Here is a 6093-nt window from a genome sequence, read left to right as displayed (position 1 = left end):
TCACTCACTACGCCCTGTGTTAATTTCCTGCGTATTTCTTTTTTCTTTTTTTTTTCAAAACCAAGGGCGAAGTTGCCAGTCTGCCATTTGCAGACCCTGATTAGAGCTCTTATCTTTATTGGCAATTCTTTGTCTTTGCTACAAAGGCTTTAGAGAGCACAGTTTGCTTTCACTGATATAATGTAGAATATCACGTTTAATCTGGTTTTAAAAGAACTCACGTTAGTTGGCTGATTATTGTATCTTGACTCCAGATTGTTGGGCTAGACGCTTTACAAATATTTATTTTCATTTTCGTAATCTATGAGGTGGCTATTAAACCCCTTTGCAGGTGAGGAAAACGAAGTTTATGGAAATTAAGAGTTTTATTTCTATTTTTTTTTATTTTTTAAAGATTTTATTTATTTATTTGACAGAGAGAAATTACAAGTACACTGAGAGGCAGGCAGAGAGAGAGAGAAGGAAGCAGGCTCCCTGCTGAGCAGAGAGCCCGATGCGGGACTCGATCCCAGGACCCTGAGATCATGACCTGAGCCGAAGGCAGCGGCTTAACCCATTGAGCCACCCAGGCGCCCCGGAAATTAAGAGTTTTTAAAATTATATTTTTAAGTAACCTCGACACCAAACATGGGGCTGGAACTGATGATTCCTAAGATCAAGAGTGGTATGCTCTACTGAGCCAGCCAGTCGCCTCCAAATTAAGATAATTCTTTTTTTTTTTTAAATAAGCTTATATGTGTGTGTGTGTCTTTTAAAGATTTTATTTATTTATTTGACACCGAGAGAGAGAGCACAAGTAGGCAGAGTGGCAGGCAGGGGAGAGGGAGAAGCAGGCTCTCTGAGCCCAATGTGGGACTTGATCCCAGGACTCTGGGATCATGCATGACCTGAGCTGAAGGCAGACGCTTAATCCACCGAGCCACCCAGGTGCCCAAATTAAGAGAATTCTTGAAGAATGGTCTTCAGAGTGTCATTGTATTGGTATTCTCTAGTCTAAGGCAAAGGCTCAGGAGTCATTTTCCAGGGTTAATTTAACAGTACTTGGGACATCTAATAGCATCTCAAAGTTGCAGCCAAAACTCAACCTTATCTCCTTCACAGTCTTCCTCAGCTCAGAAATGGTGACTCCCTACTTCCAGTTACTCAGGACAAAAACCCTGGAGTCATGGAGGACTTTTTTCCTTGTACCCAATCTGTCAGTAAATCCTGTTGACTCTACCTTCAAAATATATCTAGGATCTGTCCACATCTAGCTCCCTAAATTGCTGTTCATCTAGTCAAAGCTATCATCACTGCCCTTGTTTGAAAGACAGTACTTCACACAGAGTTCATGGTTGTGGAACTGGGATTTGAATTAATAAACTTGATTTCAGAGTCCATGCCCTCAACTACTAGAATGTAAACTCCAAAAGGGTAGGAATTTATGCCTCTTTAGTTCACTATATGAACTAAATATAATACTATATGCCTGGCACATGGTATGTATACAATAGATATTTGTTGAATACACAAATAAATCCACTAAGAAAGCAAGCTAAACTTTGGGGCAGAAAAAGGCAAGCTTTCTTGGAGAATTAAAAGAGCTATTCTGGACTGGGACTGGTTAGTGAGATGGTGGTACTGCAGTGCCTCCAGTTAGCATAATTTGCCCCCTTGGCATTATTTGTAGATATATTTTTAGTGGAACTGGTTTTTCAGGTCACATATATAGACATGAAAAATTAGACCATGATAAGGCAGAGGGAAGCTATCAGTTATAGAAAACCATACTATACTCCTCTCTTTCTGAGAGATCTATCAAGAATAATGGAATGATGTCAAGGAGTAGATTCCAAACCAGAAGCTTCAAATACACTGGAAAATCTTTTTCTTGGAAAAACATCCAGGAAAAATGTTCTTTAAACATGTTTTAATGATAGGCATTCTACATTAAGGGCATTAAGTGATGGACACTGGAAGTTCTTTGGATAATTAAAAAATCTAACAATAGAAAGAAAGGTAGACATTTCTGACTTTGGAAAAATGGGTAACTTCCTCTCCCTCCTCCTCTCTCCTCCCCATCCATCCATCCATCCATCCATCCATCTCCATTCAGGCTGCTATAAAGAGATACCACAGACTGGGTAGCTTATAACCAACAACAAACAACAAAGCTTATAGACAACAAAAAATTTATTTCTCACAGTTCTGGAGTCCAAGATCAAGGTACCAGCATGGTGAAGTGAAGGCCCTCTTCCAGGCTGCTGACTTATATCCTCACATGTAGAAGAATCTAGGGACCTCTGTAGGATCTCTTTTAAAAGAGCACTGATCCCATTTATGATGATTCCATCTTCATGAGCTTAATCATTTCCCAAAGTCCTACTAATACCATTACCTTTGAGAGTTAGGATTTCAATGTATGAACTTAGAGGGGAGAGGACACATTCAGATCATAGCACTATCTACACACACACAAATACACACTTCTACATTTTCATATGTGTATATGTATTTATATAGTGTCCAACTTCTGGGGAGGAGTAGATGTATGTAAAACTTACATCATCAGAAAAAACTAGAAGTATGCGACCAACAGAAGGCTCCCAAGTGTATTTTCTTGAGGTGCCGGGATAGCTCAGTCAGTCAGGTGTCCAACTCTCAATTTTGGCTCAGGTCATGATTTTGGGGTTGTGGGATCTAACCCACATCAGGCTCCACATTCAGGGCAGAGTCTGCTTGTCCCTCCCCCTCCCCCTCCTTGCTCACTCACTCATTCTCTCTCAAATAAATAAATAGGGGTGCCTGGCTGACTCAGTCAGTTAGGCTGAGGCTTTGGCTCAGGTCATGGTCCCTGCTCAGCAGGGAGCCTGCTTCTTCATCTCCCTGATGCTCTGCTTACTTGTGCTATCTCTCTGTCAAATAAATAAAATATTTAAAAGTAAGTACTTAAAAAATATTTATTCCGAAGTAATCTCCACATTCAACATGTGGCTCAGACCCATAAACCTGAGATCAAAAGTTGCATGCTCCATCCACTGAGCCAGCCAGGCACCCCTGTTTTTTGTTTTGAGTAAAGCCATGTATGTTCAATATTAGGCAAAGTTCTTTAAGGCTGTTTTTCCTAGGGGCGCCTGGGTGGCTCAGTGGGTTAAGCCTCTGCCTTCGGCTCAGGTCATGATCTCAGGGTCCTGGGATCGAGCCCCGCATCGGGCTCTCTACTCGGTGGAGAGCCTGCTTCCCCCTCTCTGTCTGCCTCTCTGCCTACTTATGATCTGTCAAACAAATAAATAAAATCTTAAAAAAAAAAGACTGCTTTTCCTAATGTTCTGAGGTTAAAAAAAAAGTTCTCTTAACGAAAGGCTTTTTTTAAAAAAAAGATTTTATTTATTTATTTGACACAGAGAGGGAGATCACAAGTAGGCAGAGAGAGCGGGGGAAGCAGTCTCCCCGCCAAGCAGAGAGCCCAATGCAGGGCTTGATCCCAGGACCCTGAGATCATGACCTGAGCCAAAGGCAGAGGCTTAACCCACTAAGCCACCCAGATGCCCCCGAAATGATCTTTTTTGCCTTAATCTCCCATTTAGCAAAAGAAAAATGCACTTCACATGTTTTGATCTTAGACTGTAAAAATACTACTCCAGAATAAGAAGACTTTCACATGAGAGAACTCTCGTCTATACCAAGAAACTAATTTGTCAAAGCTGAGCTTTGATGAATTGGCAGAGATATGCAATCAAAATTTAATTCAACAAGTATTTTATATAGACCTATGAACAAGGCATTATTCACTCATTTATACGGTACCTACTGTGTTAGCACCTAAGGATACAGTAGTAAAGAAAATTACCCGAGATCTCTATTCTTATGTAGCTGGCATTCTGATCAAAGCCTCAGGGAACTGCTCAGAGACATGGTAGGGTGACACATTTTTCACATACATTCCTACTTTCATCAATACCCAAAGTAGTTCCTTAAAAATATATGGAACATTTAAGTCCATATTTTCAACCACAAAATTTCCATTTAAGTGGCAAAATAAAGCTGGAAAACAAAACTAGGTAAATTAGTTTGAGGTCTGAGCTTAAATACTTTCTTCAGAGAAGATGCTGTATTGTCTCTCATCACATCAGCAATTGTTCAACGCCCATCTTCCTTAGTAACTAAGTCCTATGGGTACAGAAACCAACACTGATCTTGCTAGAAGCCCCAGTGACAAGTAAAGTGGGTTCTCAAAACATTCATAGAATGACCACTAGGGAACTCAGTGGTGCTTCTGCCGGGGAGCCAATGAACTGGAATTAACTAACTAGTCTATGAAAGAGTCTTCAGTAGTGGAGCATTTGAAGTGTTCCACAGTTTAGGCCCAAACGAGTAATACAAAGTTAAAAGGAAAACCTGGTTTGGCCAGTTAAGGACAAACTTGGATCAGCTTTCTTTCTTTTTCTTTTTTTTTTAACTTTTAAAAGATTTTATTTATTTATTTGACAGACAGATCACAAGTAGGCAGAGAGGCAGGCAGAGAGAGAGAGAGGAGGAAGCAGGCTACCCGCTGAGCAGAGAACCTGATGTGGGGCTCGATCCCAGGACCCTGGGATCATGACCAGAGCCGAAGGCAGAGGCTTTAACCCACTGAGCCACCTAGGCGCCCCTTGGATCAGCTTTCAAGAAGTATTTTGATGTGCTCATTGATGTACGCAAAAATGAGATGCAGCGGGCGCTACTTGTGATTTCTGTGTGTGTCAAATAAATAAAAATCTTAAAAAAAAAAAAAAAAAAAAAGAGATGCACCATAGAGGTTCCTGCAGGCCTTCAGACCAGAGGGCTACTGCACTGCATCTGTCTGCAGCCAAGTCATTGGACTTTGTAATGCTGTAATGCTGCACTAGTGGTAGCAAGGCCCAGAGCCTGGGGCTTTTTTTTTGTTTGTTTTTTTAAGATTTTATTTATTTATTTGACCAACAGAGATCACAAATAGGCAGAGAGAAAGGAGGAAGCAGGTTCCCCGCTGAGCAGAGGAGCATGAGATCATGACCTGAGCTGGAGGCAGAGGCTTACCCCACTGAGCCACCCAGGAGCCCTGAACCTGGGGCTCTTAATCCCTAAGCCAGTGCGCTCCTGATTTTGTTTTCCCTTTGGGAGGGGTAAAGACTTAATAAAGAAGAAAGGATTATATTTGGAGACAGCATGGCAAACAATTTAACTTCACATATATCATTCTTGTTTCTAGAAATGTTTTCTTCTTGGTATATACCTACCTCTCCTTACAACTCTCACCCCTCACTGCCCATCCCCCTCAAATGGTAATACCTCCATACTATTTTTACAGAGCTGTCCTTGGTTCTGCTTTATGCAACCAGATTACGCCCTTAGACCTATGGGCCAATTCTGGCCTGCAACCTGTTTTTGTAAATAAAGTTTTATTCGAATTCAGCCACATTCACTTGTCTATGTATCGCTGCTACTGTCTATCAATGTGGCTGTGCTCTCACTACAATAACAGGGCTGAATAGTTTCAACAGAGATCATCTGACCTGCGAAGCATAAAATACTGACTCTGGCCCTTGATGGGTAAGTTATTTATTTATTTATTTATTTATTTAAAGATTTTATTTATTTCTTAGACAGAGAGAGAGAGATCACAAGTAGGCAGAGAGACAGGTGGTAGCAGGCTCCTCGCCAAGCAGAGAGCCCGATGCAGGGCTCGATCCCAGGACCCTGAGATCATGACCTGAGCCGAAAGCAGAGGCTTAAACCATTGAGCCACCCAGGCGCCCCAGCTTTTTATTTTTTAATTTAAAATAAAGATTTTAGGTTTATTTATTTGACAGAGAGAGAGAGAGCACAAGCAGTGGGAGAGGGACAAGCAGGCTCCCCACTAAGCAGAAAGCCCAACAAGGGGCTTGATCCCAGGACCCTGGGAAGGCAGACACTTAACCCACTGAGCCACCCAGGTGTCCCACCTTGTTGGGTAAGTTTACAAACTCCCACCTTATACCATCAACATACTCTTCTAAACCCGCAGTTCTCTTCCTAAAAAACATTCCTCCGGAGACATCTGAAAAGTGCAACTCTTAGTACTATAATATGTTATCTGGAGGAATTATTTTTTAC

This window comes from Mustela erminea, chromosome 1 (assembly GCF_009829155.1).
Source record: "Mustela erminea isolate mMusErm1 chromosome 1, mMusErm1.Pri, whole genome shotgun sequence".
Classification (NCBI taxonomy): domain Eukaryota; kingdom Metazoa; phylum Chordata; class Mammalia; order Carnivora; family Mustelidae; genus Mustela; species Mustela erminea.
This window is presented reverse-complemented; position numbering follows the sequence as displayed.